The following is an 18,925-nucleotide window of genomic DNA, read 5'->3' on the forward strand; positions in this document are numbered from 1 at the left end:
AACAGAAAGCATTACAACATACCTAAAACAAAATACATATTTTAAAAAACACTGAATGTGGGAGTTTAAAATGTGACTCCTAATATTCTAGCTATGTTGTTTTAGTGGTGTCTTATGAGTGGATATTTCATTGGTTGTGAGCACTAATACCAAATTATTTGAAATAGTCAAACTGAATATATTTCAAAGGTATATGGGGATCAGTTGGGGTACACAAATGAAACATTTCCTAAATATTTGTAGCCTTCTTCAGGAGGAGGAACAATTGCTGCCCCAGGCCAACCTTGTGCCCCCCAGTTTGTTCTTCTCCCGCCCTTTATAAATCACTAGTTTACAGTACAAATTGCAGAGCTTTTTAGTGTTTTGTGTGATGCAAATTACTTCATGACATTGGCAAGTTATTTTTTGCATTTAATTAATGTGCCTTGTCTTTATATTTTGTTGATCTGTTGATAGTTGTTATTTGCTTATTTGTTATACAATATGCGTGTTACACCTGAACACATGTGTGTGTATACTGTACACATATATACATACACACACATACACATATTATTATTATTATTATTATTATTATTATTATTATTATTATTTATTTCTTAGCAGACACCCTTATCCAGGGCGACTTACAATTGTTACAAGATATCACATTATTTTTACATACAATTACCCATTTATACAGTTGGGTTTTTACAGAAGTAATCTAGATAAAGTACCTTGCTCAAGGGTACAGCAGCAGTGTCCCCCACCTGGGATTGAACCCATGACCCTCCGGTCAATAGTCCAGAGCCCTAACCACTACTCCACCCTGCTGCTCTACATATATATAGTGATATATAGTGACATCAGAACCAACCCCCCCCCCCCCCCCCCCCCCCCCCCCACAGAATACATGGTGCAGTTTTGCCCCCTCACTCATTTTTAAACCTTGGGTTATTTTCTGTGTGGCTTTTGCTCCTCTGTAATTTCATGTTTGTGGTACATAACGATGGAACATGCGCACACTGTAAAACTATTTAATAGTGTTGATGGTGCTTTATATATTGAGAAAGCAATAACAACAAGGCCCACCATGACTAAATGGGTGTTTATACAACACCTGCTTTTGTAATGGATTCTGGCGCTTTGTAATTGTCCGGGCCTAATTTTTATGAGCTTCCAGTGATTGAAGTATTCATAAGTCTGTCCTCCTGTCACTGATGATGAGGGGCTGTTGTTTCCATTTATCTAGGGCAGATTTGAATGGTTAATAAACACCACTCACTGAACCTATAGCCAACAGAAAAATCAATAGTCCATTTCTACCTTAAATGCCATTTTATCACTGAATTAATGGCTTATGGGTTTATTTGATATATATAGGCACTGCACACTGAAGTCTTTAGAGTGATGTGTGTATTTGTGTATGTGCATTTTTGCTGCCCCAGTTTTTGTATAGATAAAACTGTCTATCACATTAGAGTTGGAAGCTGAAATCTTTGATTACTCACATTTTATACTTTCTGAAACTGAAAATCTGTCATTAGCAAACCTTTTCCTAATTAATTTAACTTTAAATCCAACAAAATCGCTGTAAGTGCTGGTGGTAGTGCCACAATAAATTATGTCTAATGCCAGAGCCAGTCTGTTGGCACTAGTAATGTGCTTTAATGTTATAGATTTTGCACAAAGTATCACACAATTCTGAGGATTGTTCTTTTACTTCATGTATGTAGTGTTGTTAATTGGCCAAAACTGAAACGCTACAAGAATAATATCCTGTAACATACCAGTTTAGTACTTCAAATTGAAAATCAATATCAGTCATTGTTATGCCTTTGAATGTTGGCACTTGTTCTCACCTGCAATTATCACTGTATAGTTAGTGCTTAATTTACTCAATAATATTAACTCTTTAAATGTTAAATAGCCTTGCTGGGAAATTGATTATCCTCCAGGTCAGCAGATTACATTTGAAAAGAACAATCCAAATCTTCAGAATTTGCAATTGTGTTTAATTCAAATAGAGATAATAGGTCTTTACTTTAAACTGAATATATAAAGGCTGCATATATCCACCAGTCTAACTATAATATCCAAATATCCCTATAAGGTCAACAGTAGAGTTTTAATACAGTGGCCTATATTTTTCCTTATGGATAAATTGCAGGCAAATTCCCCCCTAAATAGTAGAGTTAATATAATACATGGCCAGTTTGCCCATAGTGTTAAATTAGGCCCAGTTTGTCTGTATGTATTAATGCATAAACAGTATATCTGTATGCCTCTTAAGTAAAACTCAAGCATTTAAATGATAGTGATAATTACAGTATGCTTACATTTTAACATATTTACTGGGAAAATAAAACCCTTTCTACAGAATATACAATGCTTCTGAAGTAATGTAATCTAGTGCAAATAAGTTATCGGTAGCTAAAAGGATGTTAAAATATGTTGCTTTTGCCTTTTACAGACAGCCTTCTTCTGCCAGCTTCCCACTCATAAACCCCCTCTCCATCCACACTGTCTCTGACTGAGTCTTGCTTTGGGAGTTCTTGTTAAAAAAAAAAAAAAAAACTGGAACAAATCACAGGTCCTCCCACTTCCCGAGATAGTGACTCTCAAAACTCAAAAATTTTAATTAGCTTCCCAAGGCAATACATTATCGTGTTTAGGTTTTAACCCTTTTTAGCATCAGAGTGCTTTATGAGGATATCCTCAGTTCATTAATTAGTATAATAAATAACAACTTAGATAAGTGGAGGCAAATGAATCGTTCCCTCTACAGAAAAATAAATTCAATTGGTGGAATTCATCACAGGTTAATGAGCTTCCAGTCCTGTGTTTTCTCTCTGTCTATATGCTTAGTCTACTGAATGAGTGAATGGACAGACAGTTAATCTAGAGTGGTGGTGGGCAACCGATGGCCTGCAACGCATCTACCTGCGGCCCCCTCATCCAGCTGAAAAAAATCCCTAAGAACGAAAGTGAGTTAATGCTCTCTTCCATTGATGAATATAAAATCAAAACACAAATGTACACTGCTTCTTTAAAAAGTGTATAATTTACTGTGTTAACAGAGTGCCGTTGCAAGGTATGACTTTTCAGTTTGCGCTAGAGTTTTGTTGTTGATTAAACCAGCCAGTTTAGTTGGACACTTCTCTTTGGTAATAATTATAGTTTAAAAAATGGAGAAAGAATAAAAAAAAGAAATGGATCGATTTGTGGTGCAATCTGGGGGATGTGTGGGGGGGGGGGGTGTGGTGTGTGGTGGGGGGGGGGGGGTAAACCCAGCTAGGTACAGACAGGGATTGCAGTAACCACACACCGACCATGAATTTTGCAGACATTAAAGGTTTGCTGACATAAGGGGGTTTAACAGTAGAGTCTTGAGCAAAATACGGGAGAAAATTTGTCCCGGAAGAAGGGTCCAAAATACGGGAGACTCCCGGTGAATATGGGAGAGTTGACAGGTCTGCCATTGCACCACCTGCAGTTTATCTAACTTCTGAATCAACTGGACACTTAACATGGAGACCTCATCTTACACACTGAAGTACGTTGGCTAAGCAGGGGAAGGTCCTGGAACGCTTCACTGCACTACTCCCATCTATCTGCGAGTTTCTTATTTAGCGTTCCCATGCACAGGCTGAACTTGACAATGAACAGTGGGTGCTGGATTTGGCATTACTCACTGATATCACCGGTCATCTCATCAAACTTGGCTGTGCAGGGGAAAAATCACCTCCTACCTCCCCTAATTGCCAGCATCATAAAATTCATGCTACAGTAACAGTTAGTGTCAGCTCAGCTGCAGTCTCACGATTTCACGCATTTCACCCATCTTAAAGAAGCAATGAACTGCTCTGATGCCGGCGAGACAGAGTATGATGCATCCATTCACGCAGGTATGCTTACTGGACTGGCAGAGCGTTTTGAAAAACTGCTTTCATCACTGAATGAGCTGAAGCCATTCGTGTCATTGCTTATAAACCTATTCAGTGTTGACTTTGCTAACAGTGGAACTGTGTACCAGAGGCTTGGGCTTGACAAGAAAAATGAAGACGTCATCAACCAGCTGAAGAAAGAGGGCATTCCCCAACTATGGCAAACCTTTCCAGGCCCTGTTTTCCGCCTTTGCGCTGCAAAGCTGTTGTCAATTTTTGGTTCAACCTATACATGCGAACAGACATTCTCTGTGATGGGAAACATCAAAAACAACACGCGCAACAGACTGACAGACGGAAACCTCACTGCTGAGGTGTGATGTGCCTGCACCTGCCTTACTCCTAACTTCAAAAAGCTAGTGCAAAATATGTTTATATAATGCAATATATAGCTATTTAAATTAAAATGTGTAATTTTGCCTTGTAAATGTGGTAAAGGGGGTATTGCAGCCCTTGGAGTTGTTTGAGGGCTGGACCGCCGGCCCTCTGATTAGCTTAGGTTGTTCACCACTGATCTAGAGTATATGCAGTGCATACACAAAGTTAAACAGCAATGTGTGTGAGAGAGAAGGGTATGGATGGTATCTGTACAATTGTGACCTCTCCATGAAGGGCTCTTGGGGTAGCCTTCCAGTCATGAGAAAGAAAAAAAAAATAGTTTACTTAGCATTGATTAGTTATGGCAAGATGGGTATTTAAAATGCATGATAGGAAAACCTAAAAATCAAATGGGTTCACTGATCACTTAAGCAAACTTTCCTCCATACACTGTGCTTGTTATATAAACAGTATACATCATAACGTGAATGGAGTGGTGTGGTTATTTCACTCGTGGGGGTGGTTGTAAACAACCCACTCCCCCCCTTTCGGAACTATAGTTCTCCTTGAACGCTAATTAAATATCCTTTCGCTCTTACATTTTTTTTTCAATTAAGTTTATATCATTTGCTATTAATGATACCATCAATTTGTCAATAATTATATTCCCTGAACTCAAGAATGTAAATTCTTTAGCTTCTGGTTTAATCATAACTGTTCGAATAATAATAAGTAAAAGAACACATTCTGTAATGAAAAAATCTGATTTTGGTGTTAAAATAGTTGTTTAATAGTTGTCAAATCAGCTAAATCCATCAGGTACACAGGTAAGTAATATACAAGGGCCTTTTCTAAATGAGTTAGTTATCTTAGCTTTTCAAAATTATCTATGTACCTTGGCTCGAAATTGGACACTAATTGATCTCCCAGGAAACCACCATAGGACAAAGAATGAGACCTTCCCCAAAGAATACAATATCATTTCTGATATGCAGCCAAAAGATACCTAGTATCATAGTAAAGTTAGGATTATTTTATCCAAAGCAATTTACAAAGCACTTCATATTGCACTGGTGGTGTGGCTTCTGGCTTAACAAATAACTGCTCATCATTATATGTCAATTGCCAGAAATCCTGCAAGGTTTGTCTACCAACTAGTCTGAAATCCTTTACAATCTACCTGACCTCATTACCAGAAGCTGGAAGTGATATCCATGTGCACTACAATGAAAACAAAGGAAACTATTATATTTTTAAGGAAGTACTTTCTATCTGCAGAGGAATGGCAATTCTAAAATGCATCAAAACAAAAAATAAATCAGAAATAATATACACATTTAATATCTTCATTGACATACAACATAATGACATACCTGCCTCATAAGGGATTACCAGTGATATTTTACAGACTAGTGTGGGCTTCAGTTTGGGCTCAATAAATGTGTCGGATGCTGTTGCTTAATTAATGACTATGAAATTATCTCTCGGCCCTTATGATTAACTGCATTTCTTTCATTATGGATGATAAATACTGTAATTAGGGCTTGAACTATATCTTTTATGAGTACTCAAAATACTGTAATAAATCACTCACCTTTTAAAGGAATGCTTTTGTTTTGAGCCAACTCATCATGTAACCTGTTGATTGTGCAAAGTTTCAAAGGCTTTTAAATATTGCTGTTTGAATGTGGCAATAATAAACAGGTATGAAATACTCTACTTCCTATGGAAATGAAAAATAACTAACAAACCATTAATCAGTGATAATCACGTATGCTTTATGATGTAATTTATTTTATGTATTTAATTTAGCAAAATATGTGTTATCAATAACAAAACAAACATAATTACCCATAAACAAATAACATTAGCTTATGAATGCTTTCACAAGTTTTTACAAAGGAGGGTATGGAGTGTTAAAGGGACTAGGAGCTCTTAAAATAAACAAATCCCCTGGGCCAGATGAGATCCTCCCAATAGTATTCAAAGAAATGAAAGAAGTTATTTACAAAGCACTAACCAAGATCATGCAACAGTCTCTTGAGACAGTGGTTGTACTGACAGACTGGAGAATTGCAAACATAATACTGATCCATAAAAAGGCAGACCGAACCAGGTAACTACAGACCAAAAAGCCTGACTTCTATTATATGTAAACTTATGGAAACTATAATAAGATCCAAAATGGAAAATTACTTAAATGGTAACAGTATCCTGGGAGACAGTCAGCATGGTTTTAGGAAAGGGAGATCGTGTCTAACTAACCTGCTTGATTTCTTTGAGGATTCAACATAATTGCAAAGCATATAACATGGTTTATTTAGATTTCCAGAAAGCTTTTGACAAAGTCCTGCATAAAAGATTAATTCTCAAACTGAATGCAGTAGGGATCCAAGGAAATGCATGCACATGGATTAGGGAGTGGTTAACATGTAGAAAACAGAAAGTACTGATTAGAGGAGAAACCTCAAAATGGAGCGAGGTAACCAGTGGAGTACCACAGGGATCAGTATTAGGTCCTCTGCTCTTCCTAATCTACATTAATGACTTAGATTCTGGTATAGTAAGCAAACTTGTTAAATTTGCTGACGACATTAAAATAGGAGTGGCGGCAAACACTGTTGCAGCAGCAAAGGTCATTCAAAATGATCTAGACAGCATTCAGAACTGGATATATAGTAAAAAGTGTTGAATTTAAATCAAGGGAAGTAATACTAAAACTTTACAATGCATTAGTAAGACCTCATCTAGAATATTGTGTTCAGTTCTGGTCACCTCGCTACAAAAAGGATATTGCTGCTCTAGACAGAGTGCAAAGAAGAGCGACCAGAATTATTTTGGGGTTAAAAGGCATGTCATATGCACACAAGATAAAATAATTAAATCTATTCTCAGTTTTGAACAAAGAAGATTACGCGCGATCTGATTCAAGCATTCAGAATTCTAAAAGGTATTGACAATGTCGACCCAAGGGACTTTTTTGTCCCGAAAAAAGAAACAAGGACCAGGGGTCACAAATAGAGATTAGATAAAGGGGCATTCAGAACAGAAAATAGAGAATTGTGGGAATCTAGAACCAACTCCCCAGTAATATTGTTGAAGCTGACATCCTGGCATCCTTCAAGAAGCTGCTTGATGAGATTCTGGGATCAATACGCTACTAACAGCAAATGAGCAAGATGGGCCTCCTCTCTTTTGTAAACTTTCCTATGTTCTCATTTTCTTATGTATCATGTGCAAATCATTTGTACCAGTTACATAGTTAATTTAATGTAGAAAGAGGTCTACTGTTGGCAGTTAGTTTTAAACATATTTACTTAGACTTGAATTCTCTGCATATTTACTGCTTATGTACATTTCATTTATGTATTCAGACATATTTTTCTGCAGTGTTATATAATGAAAAAGACAAGCATGGGACATTTTCTACAAATGACAGCACCTGCAGCACGTCTGAATTTAAATTCCTCCAAGTCAAATATTGAATATGGAAGCATCCTAAATGACAAGGATGGTAAAGTTTAAACATCAACTGAGCGTTAATGAAAAACTGTAGCTCTAATCTGACAAGCTTTGTATGAAAGGCTAATTATGCATTCATACAGTAGACATTTGATTGCTTGTTATACAGCACCTAACATCAACTGTAGTCTGATAACTCAACCACTCTGTATGCAAAGAGACATAATCACATTCGAGTAGGCAATGCTTGCAGTTTAAAATGGACAGCTATAGCTCAGACGTATCCACAACCCCTGGCAAATTGTGTAAAACTAAGCTGTACGTTAAACATGAAAGAATTAACTGGCAGATTTTCAGCATATTTCACATAGAATCCAGGGTAAACCTATGTGCTTTGGTACTTTATTTAGAAATGTTATGTCTATTTGCTCCACGCTGCCAATCCCTCCTCTAGCACAGTACAGTTGTAATAGACCCCATTATTGTTACATCCTCAATTGGGTTATGGCTAACAAATTCCATAAATCTTTCCTGTTGATGAGCACTTCCATTCACTGTATATGCATGACATGTACATATTTTAAAGAAACATGTTACAGAAAACACGTATTGTATTTCTAAAAAAGTGGAACCATACTAGATAAAATAAAGTTCTATTGGGTGATCCCCCAGTGGCTCACCTGGTAAAAGCATGGCTGGTGTGGTATGCAGGGTTATGTGCATTATCTGCAGGGACTGTTTTTCCTTACAGTGGAAGCCAAATCTGACCCCCATTTGACTTTCAGTTCTCCTGAGCTATTCTGGGGAATAGCTGCCGTGAAAAACATAATTGGGCATTCTAAATTGGGATGAAAAACAGAAAAGTGGTTAGCACTCCTTTAAATGACCTGGATCCCTAAGGTTTATGGAGCTCGACCTTATTGACAGGTAATAAGCATGCATTCCAGAATGCAACTTTGTGCATGAGTAGCTGTCATTGGTCTACTGTATCTGGACATTGAAGGTTTACCCCTGAAGATGCTTACAAGGTATTGTATACAGCCATGGCCAAAGGTTTTGCATCACCCTATAGAATTAACTATTTTTGTTTCATAAAGTTGAATCAAATCTGCTGAATAATATTACGTTAACATATTGAATTACATACCGCTTTATAGTTTTCCATATACTTAATGAAAAACTGACAAAAATTGAAAAATGTGACATTTCAAAATCTAACATAAAATATTATATGTTCATATAGGTTTTTTTATTATTATATCTCAATCCTAAAATTGTAGGTGATGCAAAACTTGTGGCCATAGCTGTAGATTGGCTTATATTTTTGGCTTATATTTTTCTGTCATAGTTGTTTGGCCAAAACACCTACGCCTTATTGTTTTACCTTTTTGAATCAGGATTCAACTGATTGTTTTTATATTTCACTTTCAGCAACTTTTTTGGGAAAGGCTTTTGACCTTTATTGCTCAGGGCAATGTCACTGAAAGCTTTGCAGTGTTAACATCCCTCCATATGATGTGCTCCCAAATTGCAGTGAAATGCAATTAATGCTAAGCAGTGGGATATTAAAAGCCATATTTGTCACTGTCTTTATCATTAGCTCTCCTTGATTGCAGAACTGATTAGATGTCTTTCAAATGAAAGTATTATCATGCATGAGTCTACTGAACGGTGTTCTAAGATTATTTATGTTGTTTAATAGAGCTTTATCACATAAAAAATGGAAGTGTACATTTTTTCATTTTATTTTAGTGGGAATCTCATGGATTTTAGAACATCACTTTGCATATGGCAGTTCTGGAAATGCTAGTGTATTCAGGAAAAGTTCCTTCTGTATAAAAACAGGCATGTGAGTACAGGGTAAAGGGCAGCAGGATATAGGGGAAGTTATTAGCCTGTTGTAGAGAGCAGGGGGTATTCACTAATAATTAATTTTCGTAAACACATAGAAACATGAATAAAGCAATTTATGTAACCAGGTAGTAGTTAACCCCTTTGCTCTTTAATGCCGTCTTGGATATTTAATTAGCAACAAGTTCAACCAATGAAACAATGTGTAGCTAGTGGGTGAAGCCACAAGGTGACAAATCAGGACAGCCTACTTTTGTCTGCACTAATAATTACATAAATGCATACTGATATAACAGGCTATCGTGTGATTTCCATTACGTGAGAGTAGGTGTTAAAACTTCATGCTGAGATTGGACTCAGCTCTCGCCAAGATAAGCACCAACTAAGACATAGTTTCTTTTACTGTAAACTAATGTGATCCATCTGTGTTTCCTTCCATCTGTCGATGTAGATATCCTTCTGCCTGATGTTAATAGCTGAAGTGTAATGCTGGCTCCAGGGATCAACCACAGTGCGGCCTACCTAGCGCATAAGCATGACAGCCGTCTGGACTGAGCTGAGTAGGGTACTTCTCTGGGGTCTTCAAATGGTGTTTTGTTGACCAGCCCATGACCCCTTAAGAGGGCTTCACAGTGATTCTGGTGTCCCAGCATCACCCCCCCTCCGTCCCCCACTCAGCTAAGCCCAGCTTACTTACTTCCTTTACATCAACAGTTTTTTTTATTTCTAGTGTGCTTGAGGTCCCCAACCAGAATCTTTCTGTCTCAACCACAGCCAGTTGCTGCTCCTCTCGGCTGCTTCAGATAAGTTCTTCACTATGCGTCACAACACTTGACCACTGAATCCAATGTCTCTGAGAAACTGAGTTGTGGAGTGTGCCACAAATCCTCAACAACCCACCTCTACTGGGTAAACCTGGACTCTCCATCCTCGCTGTTCCACTTCAGCAGCTAGTTGAGCTTACCTTCCTTTCTTCCTTTCATACGCCTCATCCACAGCATCCTCTCAAGGCACTGTGTGATAAAGAGAGAAAGAACCGATGCTGTAAATCTCCCTCCCGATCAGAAAGGGTGCCGTGTAAGGTTGATAGTACGCTTCCCCATAGACGGGTCGACTCGACGGTGGGCGGAAACAGGAAGTCAGCTATCTTGGTGGGGGCATATAGCTGTCAGTAGACGAAACGACTCAATTGGTTACACCGGGGCACCAAGCTGATTGCAGCTGAATGTGTGGGGTACCAGATAAACTATGCTGTACCAGGCCTATTTAAAGAAATACATATTTCAGGAATCATAACAGGAACAATATTCCAGTCACTGGTGAATAATGGCTTTCAATTTGTCCCCATAACATTTCCAGCTGTATCTTTTATAGATCTAATGGGGTTTTATGAGTTTTTATGTATTTATGTATACCTACAATCAGGCAATTTTAGTCTTCTCTTCTGCAACTGCCTGATTTACAGATTCTTATTTCCACTCACTCAATTAGTCCATGTTCTTGTATTTATGTAGAGTGCTCTTTCTTTTGTTTTGCTCTGGGTCTAATAAATACACCAATCTACAAGAGAAGCAGTTACATTACACTGTTTATTATGTATGTATGTTAACACTCATTTCATACAGTGACAAATGTTGTGTTTTCTACAACACCAGACATATTGGAGAACATTGTGACTGTCCTTTCCATAGCTAGGGCCTTTATCATTGAAGTTGATGTTTATAATATTTTTAATACCTAGAAGTTAAAAGTATGCCTGCAGCCTCAATAGAGCTCTCAACAAGTCTTCTCTCTAAGTACAGCTGGTATACCAGTGTAACCATTAACCTGTCCCCATAAAAACACTCTACCCCCAGCGGATTTAAGAAATGTGTTCTGTGTTAATTCTTACTAATTTATTTGCCTTACTAAATTCATATCAATATGTGGAAACAGGGTCTATCGTATCATTTCTTTGGATGCCACAGCACTGGTAAGAAGGTAATTATTAACTTATTTTATAACAAGTTTAGTGCTTAGATGGGCATTTTAATAATGCAATATGAGGAAGCAAGCAATGTGACTACCCCTGTCAGCACACACTGGTTGATTTTTGTAACCATTGTGTGTTGTTCAAGGGGCAGGTGCAGAGGCTTCTCCTTAGTTAATCAAGCAATCTATCAACCTCCCTACTTAAGCCTTGGGTCAAACATTCATTCTCAGTCTGTTTCTTTCATTTGAGTACGCCGCACAGCTCTGCGGACTCATATTTAATTGTTCTTCCCCCCTATGCCTCAGACAAACCCGCTGCCTCAACTTCTTCTGATCCTGCTGTGCTTATCCCCACTGCCTCACCCATTCAGGTTCTAGTCCCTTCCAATCCACCCCGTCACTCCAAATGCCATGCACCCAGGGAAGATCCACCAGCTTGGCTTTTCTATAAAGACTTTTGAAAGTTCTTTTTAAACAAGAAATCCCAATTCCAACAGGGAGCGACCACATTTATTTATTCTGAAGAATCCAGTGAAGAAGAAATTCATTTTTCTCAAAGTGACGAGTCAGAGGAGGAAAATGAAGAAAGCGATCATGACGAGCCAGACATGGAGGGGGGGGTGGAGACGCGCACCTGTAAGTGCAGATAGCTTTGAGATAGATAGGTGTCTGCTTTGAAAAGTATCACACATTGGATACTTACAGATACATCTGTGAATAGCATGTACATAGTTATATTTGTTCTATAATTGTTGTTGGTTCAAATCTGTGCACTTTCTTTTCTCTTTCGTATTTTGCAGTTGTCAAATAAATAGTTATAAAATACATAAAAAAATGTTTTTGGTTATTTTTCTTTGTTAGGGGTGTCTTATTCATTTACAATATGTTTTGAACCTGAGTGATTGTTCTAAAGTCACTCTGTTTACTCAGCAAAACCAAAAATATTGTGATTTTTTTTTTTACTGTTTTTTTTTTTTTGCAATGTTCCCCTTATATAAATAGTAAACAAATGAATAAAATGTTTTTGGTTTAAAAAATTGGTATAATTTTCTTTCTTCAGTATAGTGATTTGAAACATCTTTTATGTAAATAAAGTCACATTAATTCAATTTGAACAGCACATGGTCTAAAGTGTTATTTTATACCCCAAAATTAAATAAGACCTGACCAGCCTGACAGGGTCAAAAAAACTGGACTGCAAAGGGTTAATGGGATGGTAAAGAGTGCCCCCCTCCTCCTCCTTCCTGTCTCCTGATCACTACTGATATTTTCTTGCATCTAATCTCAATCCTCTATCAAAGCTGTTTTTCTCCTTTCAATGATTTAGTCATGGAATCCCTTTGTCTGTCTGCCTTCTTTGGTTTTCTCTTCTGTTCCGAATTAGCTGTCCCCTCTCCTTCAGTTTTCCATCCCTGGGTCTTCACTCCTGCGACCTCTCTCTAGTCTCTGATTCAAATTATCTCCTATTTTTTCGTATCTCCAAACCAGACCAGCTCTGCCAGGGAATTCGTGCACCTCTGTAAACTCAACTCTCCTCTTTGTCCTTGTTCCTACCTATCCCGCTATCAATGCTAACCGTGATATCATAACAAAAAATCAGTTTTCTACTTATCTTTCCCCTCTCATTTCTACAGCTGGTCTGCCCCCTGAATTCTATTCCCCTCATCTAAGCTGGCCTCGGCCTCCGAGAGGAAGGTTCTCCGAGAGCCAGAGGGGACTCCTGGCCAAATCTATTTTATCAATCTCTCTATCACTCCAGGTTCCCCCATGTGGTGTGCAATTCTGCTCTGGCCACAAGCAAGTGCATTAACTTAGCTTTAGCACAGCAAAGCTAAATTGATGCAAGACTACATTTTTATGTTTAGGGATTTTGTTTTTCTTCAGCTAATTGTAAAATTAATTGAATGCTGTTGTCAAGAGATAAAAACTCCAAATGTATATTTTTTTAAATTTAGAGTGACCAATTATTATTTTTATTTATTTTTTCCCCAATTTGGAATGTCCAATTATGTTTTTTCTCCTCTCTGCAGCGAGTCCCCACACAACACAGATGTTCTGAGGGCATGTGAGCGTCCTCCGATCTCACAAGCCTAAAGCCAGAATCGCCAAGCAATCGGGAGCAGAGGTGGGCGGGCTACCGATCCTGGAGAACAGAGATCAGAATGTGCTTGGTATCTGGCTAGTAGGGTTCGCTGTTGCGCGATGAGGAGAAGGAATCTCTGCCGTTTTCCCATCCCCCACCCAGGAAGCGTCAGAGCCAATGTGCCGCCCTGTGGTCGGGTGCCCCACCCCTGTGCGTATTTTTGCGTTTTATGTTTTATGTGGTGTGTATGTATTGATACACGGAGTGTGGGTTAAGTAGCATGTGTGATATAAAATGTATACTTTTTAGTATTTATAGTTTTTAGTATTAAGGCATGGGGATAGCACAAATTAGTTCATGTGCTGGGATTCAAGTGAATGATTAATTAGTAATCCTGGCACAGCTGTATATATAGATGCATAATCACTCACTCGGGGTTGGTGTGTTCAGGGAGAAAGAACAGGAAAGAGAAAAGAAGAAAAATAATAAATATAACAATTGCTACTTGTGTGGGTTGTTTAGGTTAGTCTCCTGTTTGTTTGTCTATTTATTTTGGCCAACGTGCAGTTTTGTTTGTTTTGTGTTTTGTTTTGTGTTTAAATCTTTTATTTATAACAAACCGGTGCAACAGCACAATTCACTCACCACTGTGTCCTGCATTTCCCATACCTGTCAACTTTTGAAAGTAGAAAATCAGGAGTGGGGGGATGGTGCAATCTGTGATACCTTTTACTGTCCCCCCAGTAGAGCAGCGGTGGGGGAGTGGGGGAGGGGTGCAAGTGCATGGCCAAGTATTTGAACTTGCCTCGCACACTGAATCCATGCCTGCCACAGGCTCCCCTGGGTCCTAAACCCTACAGACGGAGATTGCAGTAACCACCCACCAGCCATGACTTTTGCAGACATTAAAGGTTTGCACTTTTCTCACCCCAGTGTGAAAAGTGCCAAAAATTTAACTCTTCCTCATATACAGTATGTTGGACCATGGTTCCTAAGCGTTTGGAATGCTGCCCAAAATGACTATGTTAACAGTCTTAGTTTTGTTCTCAATGTATAATAAACATTGTGCCATTGTCTGTTTTCTTTGCATTCACCAACAGTTTAATTTTATCAACCAAAAGTGCACTGTAGTGTATATTCTCAATGCCAACCTGAAGGTAGTGTAGAGGGAATTGTTATTCTAGCAGACTTATCTAGAATGGTTTCATTGCAATATTATTATACTGTATTGCACAACGAAAGTCTAGGAAAGGTCATTGATTTAAAAAAAAAAAAAAAAAGTTGATGTGTTTTATTCCCTAACTATAACACTTTAAGCTTTAAATTGCTTCTGTATTGTAGCCACATGATAAGCCTATCAATGAATATATGTGCATATAAACTGTCATTTAGTTAGTAACATTAATTTATTCTCTTGCCCAACAGATCTGTAAACAGTACGGGTTATATAAATTGCTAATCCTCTCTTTACTTTGGTTGAGCCATAGGTTGATCACATTCTCGTTGCTTCTTTTCCACTTCAGAGAAGGGCAATACCACATTCAATCTTCTTCACTGGGTTCCTCTATCATTAAGAGAAATGGCATTTGTCATCTCATTGCTCTGGTTGCCCCCTCTTCATTACACATATCAAATTGAGGTGGTGCAGGTTGAAGGTATCCAACAGTTGTTTCAATCACCCAGTACTTCAATCACCCGGGTCATTTCTGCCTAATACACTCATCTCAGAGATATACGTTCTACACCATAAAGACTTCACCCATTGTTGTCAAGGGCAACCTCTAATTTACTTTGTTGTTTACATTCCCGTATACAAGTTTTCTAGATTGAACCAGGATAAAAGAAAACACAGTGAAAGCATGGTAAAGTAAAAATGAGTATGCAAAAGCATTGTAAAAGTAAATCCCTGTAAAGTCATTGTATACGTGTGATACCACCACAGAAATGTATCACAGTAAACTGAGGGATTACTGTATAATTTTTTTATTTGTATTTTTTTCATCAATAAAATAGCTATCAGGGGACTTAACTCCATGCTTTACAGACAAGCAGGCCATTTCAGACACCGTATCCTGAATTATTGTATGAAGACATTGCTCAATAATTTAATTTTGAAGGACTGTTAATGGTATGTACATGTATTAAAAGACCATATGGAGGAGGCTGTGTGGTCCAGTGGTTAAAGAAAGGGTTTGTAACCAGGAGGTCCCCGGTTCAAATCCCACCTCAGCCACTGACTCATTGTGTGACCCTGAGCAAGTCACTTAACCTCCTTGTGCTCCATCTTTCGGGTGAGACGTAGTTGTAAGTGACTCTGCAGCTGATGCATAGTTCACACACCCTAGTCTTTGTAAGTCGCCTTGGATAAAGGCGTCTGCTAAATAAATAAATAACAAAATAATAGTATGAAATTTCAGCAAGTTGCCCCATGTTAGATTGAGGTGATTGCTTTTTATAATATAAGTTACACAGCGATGATTACGTCCTGAAGTCTTTCAACATTTCTATCGGTATAGGTCATGTATAAAGTTACATTAAAAACAAATTGGGGAAATTTAAAGGTGACTGGCCTCTGCTGACCTCAATTTTTTATGTCTATTTGTGTATTTATCCTTTTTTTCAGTAAGCTTTTGAAGTTGTAATAGTCAAAAAGTGTCACATCCTAAACTTTATTTTACAAAAGCATAATGTACATCAGCTTCACAAATAGAGCATTGCAGCAGGTAGAGATGCAACAATTCTTCAATGCATCGATTATTAATTATCAGTCCTTAAATTTCCAGAGCTTCGATTACACATTGGTGAATTGATGTACCAAATTATAGCCCAGTCTGAAGTCTTCCATTGACTATGCAGTTATGCGCTTATATTAGTGCTAATGCGGTAGGTAGCCAAAGTCAGCATGTTGCTAGGATACAAACTTTTGGCTTTTGGATTTGTGTTGAACAAGTCACATCTGTAAAAAATATTTATATTCTATTTACATTTTATTTACACAATCCTGGTTTAAAAATTAAAAGGGACACAATTATTTTATTTTTTAAAAAATTGAAAAATCTTACATAAAGACTGGTATTATGAGGTAAAGGAAAGGGAGGATGGAAAAGCAATGTTTACTGGATTTCATGTAGATAGTACATTATTTTGACATAAAATGTTAACAGTATTGTTAATTAACCAGTATAGTTCAGATTTCATTTTTTTTTAAATTATTATCATTAATTGAACTCAAGTCCTACAGATGAATAAAAAGTGTTCTAATTTAAATTTGCCTTGCTGTTTAACTGCTATGCACAGAAGTGTTTTTAGTTATTGGATCTGTTATTGTTGATTATTGTTGATAAATGTGTATGTGATAACCGATTAAAAAATTTGGTAGCCAATTGCACTACTAGTAGCATGATAAATTTTTTTTTTAATCTAGCTCTTACATAGGGTTACCATATGGCTCCAGATTAACCGGACGCTTTGAGACAGACCGGGATTTCAAAATTCCCCCTAAATTGAAAGTAATTCACGTATAAATGAGCTCCACCTTTGCTGAGATTAATCCTGCTGTGGTGGAATTGCTTGGGCGCAGCAAACAATTCACACTGATCAGCTGCTTCTGATCAGATCTTAATGAATGAATAGCTAATTTATCGATAGAGCAACGAGATGATGATGCGATTGTATTTGCAGAATAATATGGGCAATTGAATTTTAACAAACAGAAAAAAATAGCAACTGGCTGCAATTCATTCTTAGTATAATACAATTATTTGACACGCATGCGGGTATTTAAGCACCATTATTAATTGTAGCTAAGGATGGTTCATTTACACCTTCATTTATTTCAATTTAGGGGCAAGTTTGAAATCCCGTTCTGTCTCACAGCGTCCGGTAAATCTGGAGCCACATGGTAACCCTATCTTACAAATGCTTTTCCCCATAAAGGAATTATTATCAGTTATGAGTTTAGTGCTGTTTTCTAACAAGTCTGCATATGGATACAATCATAGACCTCTGATATACATGAGTTTGAATGTACAAAAGCTACCATTCCTATACCTGTCAAGACATAAAAAGCCCTAGTCTTTGCAGATAATATCAGAAGGCTAGTCAGGGAGTGACCAGTCACCACTTATCCCTCTGGCCTACAATATATCATGAAAGAAGAATCCTGTTGGGGATTTGTGTGGAATAGTTGGAATACTTCCAAATGGTGTTCAGTGTAATACTGCTTATGCATGTGGAATGACACCCATCTGTTTCTTAACAGAAAGCAATTGTGTCCCAAGTAGGGTACTACAAGAAATCCTCATGCCCACAGTATGACACAATTGTGCATACCAAGTACCATGTGTTATCTAAAGTGCCAGTGAAGAGAAATAAATGGCACTTACCAAAACATTATCTAGAGCCCCTTTCACACTGGCATGATCTACCCGGGTCGCGACCCGGTATCATGCAGATTGGCTACATGATTTCACACTGCTTTATGAAGAAGCAGGGTCGACCTTGGTGACAGAAGAAAGTACACAATGTAGGCAGGCAATGCCCCGGAAGCAGCAGCGTTCACATTATCACCCTTTCATCTGTTCATCTTCCCTGGGTTAATTCATCACCCAAATGTTGATAAGAGCAAATGTTTCTTCTGCAATCTGGCTCATGATGTGTCTCAATCAACAGAAATATGGCTAAACAGAATAAACAATAATGTTCCTTGCGGAATTGAAACCTACACGAAAGTGTGGCTGGTACATGATTCCACAGTACGCGGGATTGTGACCCAAGTAGCCAGAACCAGGGTCGGGACCCGGGAAGGAGCGCCAATGTGAAAGGGGCTTTAAACTTCTTTGCTTCTTATCTGCAGGGTGATAACAAAGTTAATGGTATTAAAGTTATCCCAACCATGCTGTGGCCATATAAAGTATTTAATACAGTAACATGTTTTAACAGAATAATTAAACATGTTATAGTTGTATTCCTTATGTTGCATGTGGCACTGTTCTACCCCAATTTTGCCTAAAAGCCTAATTAAGTTCCCTCCCAGAACAGTATCACCACAACACATCCAAGACTTGGCCCTGGTGCCCCTCTAACAGCACCCCTTCTGGCTCCTGATGGAAATGCAGCCCCCAGAATAGCCTTCTGCATAAGTGTCATGGACCCATCCAGGAACTGCTGTCTAAAAGTACAAGGAAAGTTCTCAGTAGTCAGACCAATTCCAATAATCTCTTATTAAAATAAACTAGAAAAGTCTTTAAGTGTAAACATACAATATACAAAACCAAAAAATCATATAGCTTAGTCAAAAATAAATAATCATACA

At 37.9% G+C, this 18,925-nt stretch overlaps 1 long non-coding RNA gene across 1 annotated transcript in view; it reads left to right on the forward strand.

The window, feature by feature from the left end:
- The window catches only part of LOC131737316 (uncharacterized), a 35,325-nt gene extending 18,423 nt beyond the window's left edge, over positions 1 to 16,902 (forward strand). Inside the window, exon 3 of the long non-coding RNA XR_009328937.1 lies at positions 13,559 to 16,902. This is a non-coding gene — a long non-coding RNA (uncharacterized LOC131737316). The remainder of the gene's footprint in view (positions 1 to 13,558) is intronic.
- Positions 16,903 to 18,925: the final 2,023 nt, after the last annotated feature.

This window comes from Acipenser ruthenus, chromosome 6 (genome assembly GCF_902713425.1).
Source record: "Acipenser ruthenus chromosome 6, fAciRut3.2 maternal haplotype, whole genome shotgun sequence".
Lineage (NCBI taxonomy): Eukaryota > Metazoa > Chordata > Actinopteri > Acipenseriformes > Acipenseridae > Acipenser > Acipenser ruthenus.